This window comes from Wyeomyia smithii, chromosome 2 (genome assembly GCF_029784165.1).
Source record: "Wyeomyia smithii strain HCP4-BCI-WySm-NY-G18 chromosome 2, ASM2978416v1, whole genome shotgun sequence".
Lineage (NCBI taxonomy): Eukaryota > Metazoa > Arthropoda > Insecta > Diptera > Culicidae > Wyeomyia > Wyeomyia smithii.
Genome location: NC_073695.1, coordinates 150,670,603 through 150,687,203, shown reverse-complemented (window position 1 = coordinate 150,687,203; position 16,601 = coordinate 150,670,603). Strand labels below are relative to the sequence as shown.

Below are 16,601 nucleotides of genomic sequence, written 5' to 3'. Positions count from 1 at the left end.
GCATTTGAAAGTGGCTAGCCACTACGGGCCAACTAGTCTGGTTATAGTACAACATCAAATTTGAAAAATGTTGAGGCCACATGTTTTGATCGTTGCTATAGTTTTAAACAGTCTCCGAGCCACTTTTCTTTCATAACTTTTAAACCACATGCTTAAACATTATGATGGTTTTAAAGACAAGTTTATTCCATTGAATCCAACTATGTTCAGATCGGTTGTGTAGTTTCTGTGGTACCTAATTAAGTTTTGTGCTTTTTACAATTTGATACATAACGGAAAAAGTTAAAGTCCGACAACAGTGTAATTAAATAGGATTATATTATATATATATATATATATATGTATATATATATATATATATATATATATATATATATATATATATATATATATATATATATATATATATATATATATATATATGTATATATATATATATATATATATATATATATATATATATATATATATATATATATATATATATATATATATATATATATATATATATATGTATATATATATATATATATATATATATATATATATATATATATATATATATATATATATATATATATATATATATATATAAATATATATATATATATATATATATATATATATATATATATATATATATATATATATATATATATATATATATATATATATCTGGGTCATTCCATGTCAAGCGGACCCCTCGGCCAATGGGACTGCCTCCACTTTTTGCGAATTTAGCAAAACACCTTTTTGCCTTTCTCCTAGAAAGGTATAGCAATCACTGAAAAAACTGAGGGTATGAAAGTGCTCCAGAGGGCCGAATGTCGTATATCACTCGACTTAGTTCGACGAGCTGAGCATTTTCTGTATTTATGTATGTATGTATGTATGTGTGTATGTGAGTGTGCGTGTGTGTATGTACAACTTTTTATTCTCAATCACTTTTCTCAGAGATGGCTGAACCGATTTCCGTGAAATTATTTGCAAATTAATGGTTTAGAGGTTATGTATCAAAATGTTAAAATTACAAAACATCAATATCTCAGAAACTACACAACCGATTTTAACAAAACTGATGTCAAATGAACGGACTATCTTCAGATCTCTTAACTTATCAATTTCATAAAGATTAAACATATGGTTCAAAAGTTATGTAAAGAAATCACGTTATAAAAGTAAAGCATATACCTAAGACTGCTTAAACTCGCTTACTTCTTTTCTCAGAAATGGCTAGACCGGTTTTTACGAAATTCGTTGAAAATGAAAAATCTAGTGGCCTTATAACACCCTATTGAACTTCATTGTAATCGGATTTTTAGTTTAGGCACCGTGTATCAAAATGTGAAAATCACGAAATTTCATTATCTCAGAAACTACACAACCAATTTGAACAAAACTGGTGCCAAATAAACGGCTTGTCTTGAAAATCCTTAACTAATGTTTAAACATGTGGTTCAAATTTATGCATAAAAGATATGTGTAAAAGAAAGAAATCACGTTTTGAAAAGAAACATATTCCAATGACTGCTTAAGCTCACTCAGTTTTTTCAGAAAGGTTGGACCGATTAACACTAAATTAGTCTCAAATAAAAGATCTAGTTGCGCAATAAAATCCTTTTTAATTACACTGTTGTCTGACTTTAACTTTGTCCGTTATGTATCAAATTGTAAAAAGCACAAAACTTAATTTGGTACCACAGAAACTACACAACCGATCTGAACATAGTTGGATTCAATGGAATAAACTTGTCTTTAAAACCATCATAATGTTTAAGCATGTGGTTTAAAAGTTATGAAAGAAAAGTGGCTCGGAGACTGTTTAAAACTATAGCAACGATCAAAATATGTGGCCTCAACATTTTTCAAATTTGATGTTGTACTATAACCAGACTAGTTGGCCCGTAGTGGCTAGCCACTTTCAAATGCATGTTGGACTATTAAAAGTTGGTATTTTATCTAAAATGTTACATTATTTTTTTTGAAATATCGAGTTGAAGTTCAAGATGTAACTATGACACTATCGACTATTCGATGCAGATGGCCAGCGCTGGTTTAAAACTTAATTAATTATCTAAACTGCGATAAATCCTTCGTTCAGTAGATCATGAAAACGCGGGGATTGATTGCTTACTCGAAAACGAATCTACATCTCGCTTCTTATACGGATCCACTGCACAGCTGTTTTCTCAAATACCTAAAGACTTTTTCTCCATTTATTGATTATTTTAGAAAAATTGTTTTCTAACAATTTAATTTTTTTAAATTTCGAAACTTGAATAATAGTTGATTTTCTCAATTATTTGATGTTACATATGTTATATTCAAACTAAACTTACAAAATAACTAAAAATTAATGTGATTGAAAAATAACAATTTACAAAAACCATTGCTCATGTAAAAATATTGGATAGCTCAAAAAAATATTCACACATGCAAAAGTTTGTCTCTACAATAACAAAGCTTGGAATAACGAAGTACTGTCCTCTTTTAATCATTGATAGGTAGTTCAAACCCCTCTCTAATACTCCGACATAATTTCACAAATGATAAATGACGCACATGAAACATCTGTCATCTGTCAACAATCTTCATCCCATCACCGAAATTGGAAATTTTATGTCGATATTCTAAAATATCTTAAATCAAAATAGTTGATCAGATTTTACATAATGTTTAAAAATAATGACTAATAAAATATAATAAAAATAATAAGCCGATCCCGGCGAAGAGAAATCAGTTTTTACCTCAAAAAATGAACTTCAAACTCTTATTATTCATCAACTATATACACAATTAACACAAATCAATCTGTTCTCTAAACTTACTGAATAATTTCATCGTGAAAATTTTCAAGTATAATTGTTGAACTTGAATCAAAGATTGAGTGTCACCCGTCGGGAATGGGTTTATCTTATACTCTAAATTTTTTTGAACAGCTAAAATTTTCACGTACCAGCAAAATAATTATCCCTTTCTCCGTACATCTTGAACGTTGAATACTTAAAGACTTAATTTGGGGTACAATATGTGCAGCATGTCTTGTGTAGGTTCAATGTCTTTTCTATTTTTAAAAAAAATAGAAAAAAAAAATTGTATTGCTCTACCTCTAAGTACAACTTCTTGAGAACATTTTTGTGAATTTTGCTAGAGCTTTGAGTAATAGGGAGAAAGTTGGATAGATTTCCAGTGCGGGTTGTTACGCGCCATAAGCTAAACTTGAAACTCGATATGGTGTTTTGCATAAAATGGCTTTTCCGAGTTACAGCCGGTTTTCTTCAATTTTTCATGAATGTTCGTTAATAACGTCTCCGGTCATAATTGATTATTTAATAAACAAACAACTTTTTTGCTATCGAATAACTGTTCTATTGAAAAATTACAATTTCAATGCATATAAAAATTGCTACACACTTAACAAAAATCCAAACTGTTTATTTTCTCGTGCAAAAAGGTTTATAATCCCCATCATGTTCCTGACTTTTTCATAGTCTATCCTCAATGAATTACAACAGGTACAGCCTTATTCCATCACTTGACAACCTAATTTTGATGGCAATGCCATGACATTACAGATCTTATTGGACATGCAATTATGAAGTAACGTTCATAATCAACTGCCAGTGGTTTGGCTAACTTTAGATTTCATTTACATGCTTGATATCTTTGATACTATGTCTTTCTTACATCTTAAAATTGCCTTCCGCCCTTTATTACGTTTTTGGCGGTTTTTTTCCGATGTACCTGCATCAGAACCTATAGCTATGTGCTAATTTAACACGTGTTCCGAATATTAGTTAAGACGCAGTTAGCTTTGATTTCCTTACGACTAACTTCATACCAGGCGAGAGGAGGTGAGTGGAGGACTAAAAGCAAAGGTAACTTGTAGTCAGAACAGGAATGTTTGCGTTGCTACACTTACAAAAATAACAAACTTTAGTGTACCTCAGGTTCAGAGTTTGCTTGGGAAAAAGGCAATTTGAGTAACTTTCGTTTGTCGTGCGCGTGACTGAAAGACAAGCAAACTATATATATTCCGATTAGGCAGAATTTGGCTATTTCAGGAAGTATTCCGGCAACCAGTGAAGTAGTCAGGGAGACTGCGGGTTCAAGTCCCGTCTGGATGCGGTATATTTTTCCAAATCTGTATCATATTTTCAGTTCGCTTATTTTTCGCTTCCCCGGCTGCACACACTGTCTGCCTTTAATGAACTTGAGTGTTAACGGGTAAAATCCGTTGTAAAAGATAGAAATTAATTAAAAAAAAATTAGCTCTAGGGAGCACCTTCCGTTGTTGTGTTGCACTCGCAGGCATGACTCAGACTGGCTTTGGTCTCGATCACACAGGTCTAAAAGAGTTATCAGCGTCAACTGACTATCCTGTGTGTGATGAGACATTCCTTTCAGTCGCATAAACAACGCCTGCACAGCAGTGTGTGTAGTTAGGGGTAAGAAATAGAATAAGTCGGCAGTGAATTTTCGCGTGATGCATTTGAAACATATTTATTTCATTGTATTTGCATGTGTAAGTGTTAATGTACGCTCATTTGTGTGTGAATGTTAGGTTTTGAATGTTTGTTATAGTTGTGCTGTTGGCTATCAGAAATTCGTTATTCAAAGTGGAAAATAAATCCTGCAGAAATTTTCAAGGTGTATTTTTTTTAAATGGGAGTGTTGTGTAGTTCAATTTGAACAAATAATAAGTTCAAATGAGAAAGGCTGGGTCACACCACTAGTTGGATTAATATGGGTTTTATATTGTGAATATCTCGGGACCCTGAAGAGCTACAGGTGGTATTGACATATAATTTTGAAGGGTTTAAGAATTAGAATCGGACTACGTGGTCAGCTTTTTTCTGCAGTGTTGCCAACTTTGCATTTTTTTCGATTCAAAATTTAATTTGAAATTTCCTCTAAATACCCCCGGTTTGATATTGATTTTGACCACGCCAATGTGTTTAGCAGACGATTTTACATAGGAATCACTTATCAGCGAAAAACAAAATGTAGCGTTCCAGAGATACAGCATTTTGAAAATTGCGAGATTTTGGATTTTGTTTTGGTATAAAAGTGGTCCCAATGGCCAAATGTCCTATACCACTCGGTCCCTTTCGACGAACTGAGCATTTTCTGTATGTATGTATGTATGTGTGTATGTGTGTGTGTATGTGCATTTTTTTCTCACTCACTTTTCTCAGAGATGGCTGGACCGATTTTCATAAAATTATTGCGAATGAAAGGTCTAGTTGCGCCATAGGTTGCTATTGAATTACATTGTAATCGGATGTTTAGTTTAGAGATTATGTAGCAAAATGTAAAAATCACGAAACATCAATATCTCAGAAACCACATAACCGATTTGAACAAAACTGGTTTCAAATGATCGGACTGTCTTCAAAACCCTCAACTTTTAAATTTCGTTATGATTGAACATATGGTTCGAAAGTTATGTAAAGAAAAGTTATCCTGAGGTTGTTTAAACTCACTCATTTTTCTCAGAGATGGCTGAACCGATTTTCACAAAATTAATGTCAAATGAAAGGTCTAGTTGCCCCATAGGTTGTTATTAAATTTCATTGTAAGCGGATTGTAACTTTGTCCGTTGTTCATATAAATGTGAAATCGCATAATGAAAGTAAACATATTGACTATCTCCCAACGATCACTGGCTAATTAAAAGGTAGAAAAGTGATCCAAATGGCTGAATGTCATATACTACTCGATTCAGTTCGACGAACCGAGCATTTTCTGCATGTATGCATGTATAGGTGTATATGTTTATGTGTGGGTGTGTACGTGTGTATGTGCACCTCTTTTTCGCACTCACTTTTCTCAGAGATGGTCTGACCGATTCTTTCCATCTTGGTGTCAATTGAAGGGTCTATTTGCCGCTTAGGTTGCTATTGAATTTCATTGTAATCAAACTTTTAGTTTTGACGCTGCGTCAGAATGTCAAAATCGCTCTTATATCTCAGATGCTACGAACATAGTTGAATTCAAATAAATGGGCTTTTAAACCCTTGAACAATGAATTTCATAATGTTTAAACATGTGGTTTGAAAGTTATAGAAAGAAACGTAACCCGCAGACTGTTTAAAACTAAAGCTACGATCAAAATATGTGGCCTCAACATCATTTAAATTTGATATTGTACTATTTCAATGTTTGCGGTCTTGCTCAGGATTGCAGTTGAAATAAAAAATCATTTCTATCATTTCGCTTTTTGCCTTTCTCATAGAAAGGTATAGCAATCACTGCAAAAACTAAAGGTATAAAAGTGCTCAAAAGGGCCGAATGTCGTATATCACTCGACTCAGTTCGACGAGCTGAGCATTTTCTGTATATGTGTGTGTAACGCTCTCCCAATCTTACTCGATTTTCTCAGAGATGGCTGAACCGATTTCAATGAAATTATTTTGAAAAGAAAGGTCTAGTTGCCCTATAAGACCCTATTGAATTTTATTGTAATCTGATTTCTAGTTTAGAGGTTATGTATCAAAATGTAAAAATCACGAAACATCAATGTCTCAGAAACTGCACAACCGATTTGAACAAAACTGATTTCAAATGAACGGGCTACCTAAAAAACCCTTAACTTTTGAATTTTATGAAGATTGAACATGTGGTTCAGAATATATGGAAAGAAACGTGTTCTGGAGACTGTTTAATCTCACTCATGTTTCTCAGAAATGGCTGGACCGATTTTCATAAAATCAGTGTCATATGGAAAGTCTTGTTGCCCCATAAGACCCTATAGTTTTTATTTTGCAAACGGTTTATTACTTTGCCTGTTATGTTTAAAAATGTGAAATCCAGCTATGAAAAGAAAGTTATTTCGAAGACTACTTGGACTCAGTCACTTTTCTCAGAGATGGTTGAACCGATTTCCACAAAATTAGTGTCAGATGAAAGGTCTAGCTGCCTCATAACACCCTATTGGATTTTGCTGTAATCGGACTGTAACTTCGTCTCTAATGTATCGAAATGTGAAAACCACGAAAGTCATTATCTTAAAAACTACACAACCGATTTGAACAATATTGATATCAGATGAACGGGCTAATTAAGGGTTAACTGATGAATTATGATTGAGAACGTGGTTTCAAAGTTTGGCTGCCCTATACGTTCTCTTTTCATTTGATTGTAATCAAACTTAAGCAACCGTTATGTATTAAATTGTTAAAACAACGAAAGTCTATTATCTCAAGTATTACACGACCTATTTGAACTTAACTAGTGTGATACAAACGAGTCATATCTCAAACTTACAAATAACAAACTTCATAACAATTTGATATGCTGTTCAAAAGTTTGTGAAAGAGAAGAAATTCAAAGACTATTGAACATTATACCTGCTTTGATCAATATATATGGCATCAACGTTCCCGGTATCGCTCGTGATTGAATTGTTCGAAATTAAGAGTAATTTCTTTTATTTCGCTATTTCTTAAGCACCAACATTACGTCAAATTTCATATTTTATACTTCAATTACAACATCAATATTTTAGAACCCAAAGAGTGAATATAAATACCTTTGTTGGATTTAAGCATTTATGTAAATCTATTTTTACACATAATAAATTTGAATGAGGAAGGCTAAGTCTGACCGGTAGGTGAATTGATTTAGGTTCTTGTTACATGTACACTTTTGTCCTTGATTCGAATTTTATAACCAACTTGTGACATTGTTAATAACGTGAAAAAAATGCTGATTCCAGATTTCATTTCATAATTTTGCATATTTACATTCAAGACCACATGTTCAAACAAATCTCCGAACGCATCCAAAATATTTTATTATAACCGAATATCTTAATTTGCTAATATCATAGCACGTCATAGAACAAGTAAGCCTGGAGGTGGAGTTTGTTATAAAGCTACGTAATAATCTATAGGGGGTCTGACTTTGTGACGAAATGCTACGGTGGGAGAGGGGAAAGGGTGGTAAAAAAACTAAAAAAGCTACGTCATTTATGCATGCTCCCTTAGTAGCTAATAAATCTCATCGCGTAAGCTGCTGTGATAACCAATACCGTTTTCCAGCGACACAAATTTGTTTTAAATACAATTCAATTGAACACACCATCTTCAAGAATAAAATGACTGCATACGTGATGAGACACATTCTATACAATTTTGAAGTCATAGCAAACCTTAAATCAGGAAAAAACATTACCATTCGCCTGTTGGGAAACTCTCTTGTAACTTCTCGTGAAAATGATTCTAGAACGGGATTTTTTGCGTTACATCATTAACGGATGCTCCTCTAAGGAACAACTCTTCGATTATACAAACGCCTTCTAGGATACCATTAGGATAGCAGCAATTTATGTAGAAGCGCTTTCGTGCGTAGACAAAATCTAAAATGGTCGATACATTTCCTCTGACACTTGACATGGAATGACCCATATATATATATATATATATATATATATATATATATATATATATATATATATATATATATATATATATATATATATATATATATATATATATACATATATATCTATATATATTAAAAAAAAAAAAAAAATTAAAAAAAAAAAATAGAAATCTGTGCAAAAAAAATTATCTCAACCAAAATTAAGATTGTATCTCGCGGAAATTGCTGAATATATATATATATATATATATATATATATATATATATATATATATATATATATATATATATATATATATATATATATATATATATATATATATATATATACATATATATATATATATATATATATATATATATATATATATATATATATATATATATATACATATATATATATATATATATATATATATATATATATGATATATATATATATATATATATATATAATATATATATATATATATATATATATATATATATATATATATATATATATATATACATATATATATATATATATATATATATATATATATATACATATATATATATATATATATATATATATATATATATATATATATATATATATATATATATATATATATTAAAAATAAAAAAATAAAAAAAAATAAAAAAATAAAAATCTCTGCAAAAAAAATTATCTCAACCAAAATTAAGATTGTATCTCGCGGAAATTGCTGAATGCTTTCAATGACACACGGGAGGTACATGAAATTTGAATACTTGAAAAATGTTTTCGATTCCAAGTGTCTTAAAAGTACATGAAACGGCGGAAACTGATGGAATATGTTTATTTTTATTTTGTTTTGAAAATCTACTCTGTAGGACACTTGTACTTGTTCCTTCAAATGTTGTACCAGACAATTTATTCGTTTTATTTACCACAATAATGTCCTTTGCCAACACTTGATTGAACACACAGTGCTCTGGCTTATATAATCGGACAATGGACTGTATCGATGTTAATCAGTGATAATGAGAGTATACTAAGGTCGCTTTTTACGCGGTTTTTTTACGCGGTTTTTTTACGCGGCTTTTTTAACGTGGATTCCGGAGTTTACGCGGTTTTTTTACGCGGATTCCAGAATTTACGCGGTTTTTTTACGCGGATTCCGGAATTTACGCGGTTTTTTACGCGGATTCCGAAATTTACGCGGTTTCTTTTGCCGGATTTTGGTTTTCCTTCACTCGGAATACAAAATTAACGATGGTTTTTTTACGCGGATTCCGGAATTTACGCGGATTCCGGAATTTACGCGGATTCCGGAATTTACGCGGATTTTTTTACGCGGATTCCGGAATTTACGCGGTTTTTTTTATGCGGATTCCGGAATTCACGCGTTTTTTTTTACGCGGCACGTATCCCCCGCGTAAAAAACGACTTTAGTGTATAGGGATCTCAATCAGATACGCAACAGAATTGACTCATTGTTTTTGAGTTTGCGTCGTTTTGACAGTTCGACCATACATTTCTGTCAAGTTTACATCATCAGAACGTAAACGTGCCCATTGGCTGAAACTTTACCTAGACGTTTTTATAGGCAGAGATGCCATTTTGTGCTATTGGTTTAATTTTTTGAAACACAACTCATTTTCGAAAAGCTATTGAAAAATGCTCTTTCGGATAGGTATTGATCTGGGAGAGAGAAACGGATACAAAGCTGTGTAAGTGTCAAAATGAACCAGAATGAGCTGTTATCGACTGTCAATTTGAACCGAAGAAAAAAAAGCATTTTTTTGCGATGAGTATTGTTATAACTGATACCTTTCAGTTGCTCGAAAAAATATTGATCGCAAACAGTTTTTGCATTCATTGTCGTTTCACAAAATATTTTGGTTTGATTTTACGTAAAATAATAAATTTCATAGGTTTTAAGTAATAATCATGCTAGCGTACTTCGATTATTAAACTTGAGCTTATCTGGATTTAAGGCTTTGGTTACAATTTCGAACATACTGCACTACGGAACTCAAAACTCTGAAAAAACTTTTATACAACGGCAAATTGATGAAAAAAACACAGACGCGAAAAATTAGTTTGTAAAATTTGCACATTATTCGCGTTGAAAAAGATTTTGAAGGCTGTTCGCACTTATGTGAGCTCTCATATGTAATTGTCGAAATGTGCGTGATGGTAGAAGCAAAAATATTTCCTTCCTTCGTTTTCGCACGCAAAAACCAAACAAATATCAGCAACACCGTCAACGTGAATTCCTGATGTTACTAAAAACTTCGTTCGAGTCATGCATGCGTTACAGCAAGAAGTTACACGCTATCAGAAAACGACGCATGTGCGTGTTCTCTGTTTTGAGTGTAGTATTCGTTTCTCCCTCCCAGGTATTGATGATTACAAATATTTTTAGAGTCAACACGGTTCGTTTGAGCGGTGTTATTATTATTATATTTATTTTAAGGACCTTTTAACTATTCGTCATTCGGGTCCATTTTGAGCGGTGTGACGTCTTCGGCAAAGTTGTAGATAATAGTTTTGTCTTTCAAAAAAAATATATATGCTCTAAAAACAAATAATTAATTTTTTGAAAAAAACCTAAATTAATCCACCTAGCGGTCAGACCCAGCCTTTCTCATTCAAACTTTTATTTGTAAAAATAGATTTACATGAACCCTTCAATCCAATAAATGTATATTCACTCTTTGGGTTCTTAAATATTGATGTTGTAATCTATACATATAAAAATGCAGTCCGGTCTGTCTGTCTGTCTGTCTGAGCCATATAGGCTCGAAAAGCAACGAACCGGTCGACGTGAAAATTTGTATGTAGGGGTCTTTGGTGCCGATAAAGGTTCTTATGATAGTTTGAGATTCCTCCCTTTTTTTGGAAGGGAGGGATTCTTTACAAAAGAAACATAAATTTCTGCACAACTCAAGAACAAACCAAGCAAATGAAAACGAATCTGGCATGTGGATGTTTTAAGGGGTAACAAATATGTCAATAATAACTGGACGCCCCTCCCTTTTCTGGAAGAGAGGGGTTCCATTCAAATGAAACCCAAATTTTTGCACATCTCGAGAACTCATCAACTAAATGGAACCAAATTTGGCAGGTAAATGTTTTTAGTGGTAAAAATATGTCCATAATGTTTTGACACCCCTCCTTTTCTTAAAAGGAGGATAAATGGAACCATATTTGGCAGGTGAATATTTTTAGTGGTAACAAATATGTTCCATAATTGACCTCAGGCAACAGTTTGAATTGTAACTTCCGGTTTCTGGAAAACAGCCTGAAATGAACGATTCCCATTGAATATTAGTGTCTCCGGAACCAGAAAGATGCACAGAAGCTAAAAATTTATAACAGACACAATCTTGAATTTTAGGATGGTGACTTCTGGTGCCTGGCAAACAGCCGGAAATGACCAAATACCATTCCATATGAATGTTTTTGGAACCAAAATCACGCCCAGATGACAGAAATTGATTTCACAGGCAATTTTATATGCCAAATGACGACTTTCGGTTTCTGAAAAACAGCCCAAAGTGACCAAATACCACCCAATATGAGTAGGGGAACTGCTCCATTTTTCATCTCAGCCCATATATTCATCTCATACTACATGAAAACACAATTGAAAACAAAAAGAAACGCATAAATTCTAACTAAATCGATCTGCTAATCCATGGAATGGATTCTACTTAGTTCACTTTAGATTTCTCATTAATTAGAATCCTCAAAAACTCACTTAAAAGCTCTAAATTTGATATTATAGTTGAGCATCTGCACTCGAAAACTCATTTATTTCAATCACCTTCCTCAGAAAACAAAATACGCGCATCTTTCAATACGGCTACAACGGGACTCGTTCAGCAGCCAACCAAAGTTTTTTTATCACTAGCGGACCATTTCTCATATATATATATATATATATATATATATATATATATATATATATATATATATATATATATATATATATATATATATATATATATATATGAGAAATGGTCCGCTAGTGATAAAAAAACTTTGGTTGGCTGCTGAACGAGTCCCGTTGTAGCCGTATTGAAAGATGCGCGTATTTTGTTTTCTGAGGAAGGTGATTGAAATAAATGAGTTTTCGAGTGCAGATGCTCGACTATAATATCAAATTTAGAGCTTTTAAGTGAGTTTTTGAGGATTCTACTTAATGAGAAATCTAAAGTGAACTAAGTAGAATCCATTCCATGGATTAGCAGATCGATTTAGTTAGAATTTATGCGTTTCTTTTTGTTTTCAATTGTGTTTTCATGTAGTATGAGATGAATATATGGGCTGAGATGAAAAATGGAGCAGTTCCCCTACTCATATTGGGTGGTATTTGGTCACTTTGGGCTGTTTTTCAGAAACCGAAAGTCGTCATTTGGCATATAAAATTGCCTGTGAAATCAATTTCTGTCATCTGGGCGTGATTTTGGTTCCAAAAACATTCATATGGAATGGTATTTGGTCATTTCCGGCTGTTTGCCAGGCACCAGAAGTCACCATCCTAAAATTCAAGATTGTGTCTGTTATAAATTTTTAGCTTCTGTGCATCTTTCTGGTTCCGGAGACACTAATATTCAATGGGAATCGTTCATTTCAGGCTGTTTTCCAGAAACCGGAAGTTACAATTCAAACTGTTGCCTGAGGTCAATTATGGAACATATTTGTTACCACTAAAAATATTCACCTGCCAAATATGGTTCCATTTATCCTCCTTTTAAGAAAAGGAGGGGTGTCAAAACATTATGGACATATTTTTACCACTAAAAACATTTACCTGCCAAATTTGGTTCCATTTAGTTGATGAGTTCTCGAGATGTGCAAAAATTTGGGTTTCATTTGAATGGAACCCCTCTCTTCCAGAAAAGGGAGGGGCGTCCAGTTATTATTGACATATTTGTTACCCCTTAAAACATCCACATGCCAGATTCGTTTTCATTTGCTTGGTTTGTTCTTGAGTTGTGCAGAAATTTATGTTTCTTTTGTAAAGAATCCCTCCCTTCCAAAAAAAGGGAGGAATCTCAAACTATCATAAGAACCTTTATCGGCACCAAAGACCCCTACATACAAATTTTCACGTCGACCGGTTCGTTGCTTTTCGAGCCTATATGGCTCAGACAGACAGACAGACAGACCGGACTGCATTTTTATATGTATAGATTACAACATCAATATTTAAGAACCCAAAGAGTGAATATACATTTATTGGATTGAAGGGTTCATGTAAATCTATTTTTACAAATAAAAGTTTGAATGAGAAAGGCTGGGTCTGACCGCTAGGTGGATTAATTTAGGTTTTTTTCAAAAAATTAATTATTTGTTTTTAGAGCATATATATTTTTTTTGAAAGACAAAACTATTATCTACAACTTTGCCGAAGACGTCACACTGCTCAAAATGGACCCGAATGACGAATAGTTAAAAGGTCCTTAAAATAAATATAATAATAATAACACCGCTCAAACGAACCGTGTTGACTCTAAAAATATTTGTAATCATCAATACCTGGGAGGGAGAAACGAATACTACACTCAAAACAGAGAACACGCACATGCGTCGTTTTCTGATAGCGTGTAACTTCTTGCTGTAACGCATGCATGACTCGAACGAAGTTTTTAGTAACATCAGGAATTCGCGTTGATGGTGTTGCTGATATTTGTTTGGTTTTTGCGTGCGAAAACGAAGGAAGGAAATATTTTTGCTTCTACCATCACGCACATTTCGACAATTACATATGAGAGCTCACATAAGTGCGAACAGCCTTCAAAATCTTTTTCAACGCGAATAATGTGCAAATTTTACAAACTAATTTTTCGCGTCTGTGTTTTTTTCATCAATTTGCCGTTGTATAAAAGTTTTTTCAGAGTTTTGAGTTCGACCGTAGTGAAGTATGTTCGAAATTGTAACCAAAGCCTTAAATCCAGATAAGCTCAAGTTTAATAATCGAAGTACGCTAGCATGATTATTACTTAAAACCTATGAAATTTATTATTTTACGTAAAATCAAACCAAAATATTTTGTGAAACGACAATGAATGCAAAAACTGTTTGCGATCAATATTTTTTCGAGCAACTGAAAGGTATCAGTTATAACAATACTCATCGCAAAAAAATGCTTTTTTTTCTTCGGTTCAAATTGACAGTCGATAACAGCTCATTCTGGTTCATTTTGACACTTACACAGCTTTGTATCCGTTTCTCTCTCCCAGATCAATACCTATCCGAAAGAGCATTTTTCAATAGCTTTTCGAAAATGAGTTGTGTTTCAAAAAATTAAACCAATAGCACAAAATGGCATCTCTGCCTATAAAAACGTCTAGGTAAAGTTTCAGCCAAAGGGCACGTTTACGTTCTGATGATGTAAACTTGACAGAAATGTATGGTCGAACTGTCAAAACGACGCAAACTCAAAAACAATGAGTCAATTCTGTTGCGTATCTGATTGAGATCCCTATACACTAAAGTCGCTTTTTACGCGGGGGATACGTGCCGCGTAAAAAAAACCGCGTGAATTCCGGAATCCGCATAAAAAAACCGCGTAAATTCCGGAATCCGCGTAAAAAAATCCGCGTAAATTCCGGAATCCGCGTAAATTCCGGAATCCGCGTAAATTCCGGAATCCGCGTAAAAAAACCATCGTTAATTTTGCATTCCGAGTGAAGGAAAACCAAAATCCGGCAAAAGAATCCGCGTAAATTTCGGAATCCGCGTAAAAAACCGCGTAAATTCCGGAATCCGCGTAAAAAAACCGCGTAAATTCTGGAATCCGCGTAAAAAAACCGCGTAAACTCCGGAATCCACGTTAAAAAAGCCGCGTAAAAAAACCGCGTAAAATGCGACCTTATTATACTCTCATTATCACTGATTAACATCGATACAGTCCATTGTCCGATTATATAAGCCAGAGCACTGTGTGTTCAATCAAGTGTTGGCAAAGGACATTATTGTGGTAAATAAAACGAATAAATTGTCTGGTACAACATTTGAAGGAACAAGTACAAGTGTCCTACAGAGTAGATTTTCAAAACAAAATAAAAATAAACATATTCCATCAGTTTCCGCCGTTACACAGTTGTCCTTTCTGAAAGACACCAGGGTATGATCTATTGAATTGGCACCAGAACCCAAGTTGTCACACGAGGTGGGTGTTTAGAAAGTTTACTTCCCTCTTTTAGGGGGAGTAATCAATCTACATTAAAACTTAATAATTAATATTTTAAGCAAGCTCTCGGATAAAGAGAATAACGTGAGCAAAATATCATACCTTCAAGCTTAATCCCACACGAAAATGTTTTTCACTACGTAGGGGTGTTTAGAAAGCTGATTTCTCACTTTTAGGGGTATGAATCACACAACGAATACTATCAAAATATAGGAATTGATATTCTAAGCATTTTCTCCGAAGATACTATGAGCGAAAAATCACGCTTTCAAGCTTAATTCTACGCGAAACTGTTTCTCATCACGTTGTTGAGTTTGCAACAGCAGCATGCTGCAGCAGTGTTGCTGGAAAAATTCAATGTTGAGCCGTTCGTCAGACATTCGATCAGTTTAAGGTGAATAACTTTTTCTAAAAACTTTGTAGCGCCTTACAGTCTTCAGAAGAATTATTCCCAGGAAAATTTCCTACAAATACCATGTATTGGTATATTTTTAGGAGCCAACTGGAAATTTCTAGAGGATAAGTTTTGAAAAAGTGGATTTTCTCATATAAAATCGTATGGAAACTTTAAAAATCGGGCGCAAATCAGGGGTTCCACCGATCGATCTGAAAAGTTACACAGTTGTTACAGGACCCATAAGGAACACGAAAAGTGCATTGGAGCGAAAAAATTACACCAACGCTTTTTTCCCATACAACTGTGTCCCAGTCTAATATATATATATATATATATATATATATATATATATATATATATATATATATATATATATATATATATATATATATATATATATATATATATATATATATATATATATATATATATATATATATATATATATATATATATATATATATTTATATATATTCAGCTATAAAAGCTCTAAATTTGATATTATAGTCGAGCATCTGCACTCGAAAACTCATTTATTTCAATCACCTTCCTCAGAAAACAAAATACGCGCATCTTTCAATACGGCTACAACGGGACTCGTTCAGCAGCCAACCAAAGTTTTTTTATCACTAGCGGACCAT

General features: G+C 33.0%; 1 protein-coding gene across 12 annotated transcripts in view; it reads left to right on the top strand.

Annotated features, from left to right (window-relative positions):
- The window catches only part of LOC129720760 (unconventional myosin-XVIIIa), a 568,639-nt gene that overhangs the window by 476,541 nt on the left and 75,497 nt on the right, over nt 1-16,601 (top strand). The gene's annotated exons all lie outside the window — the stretch shown is intronic.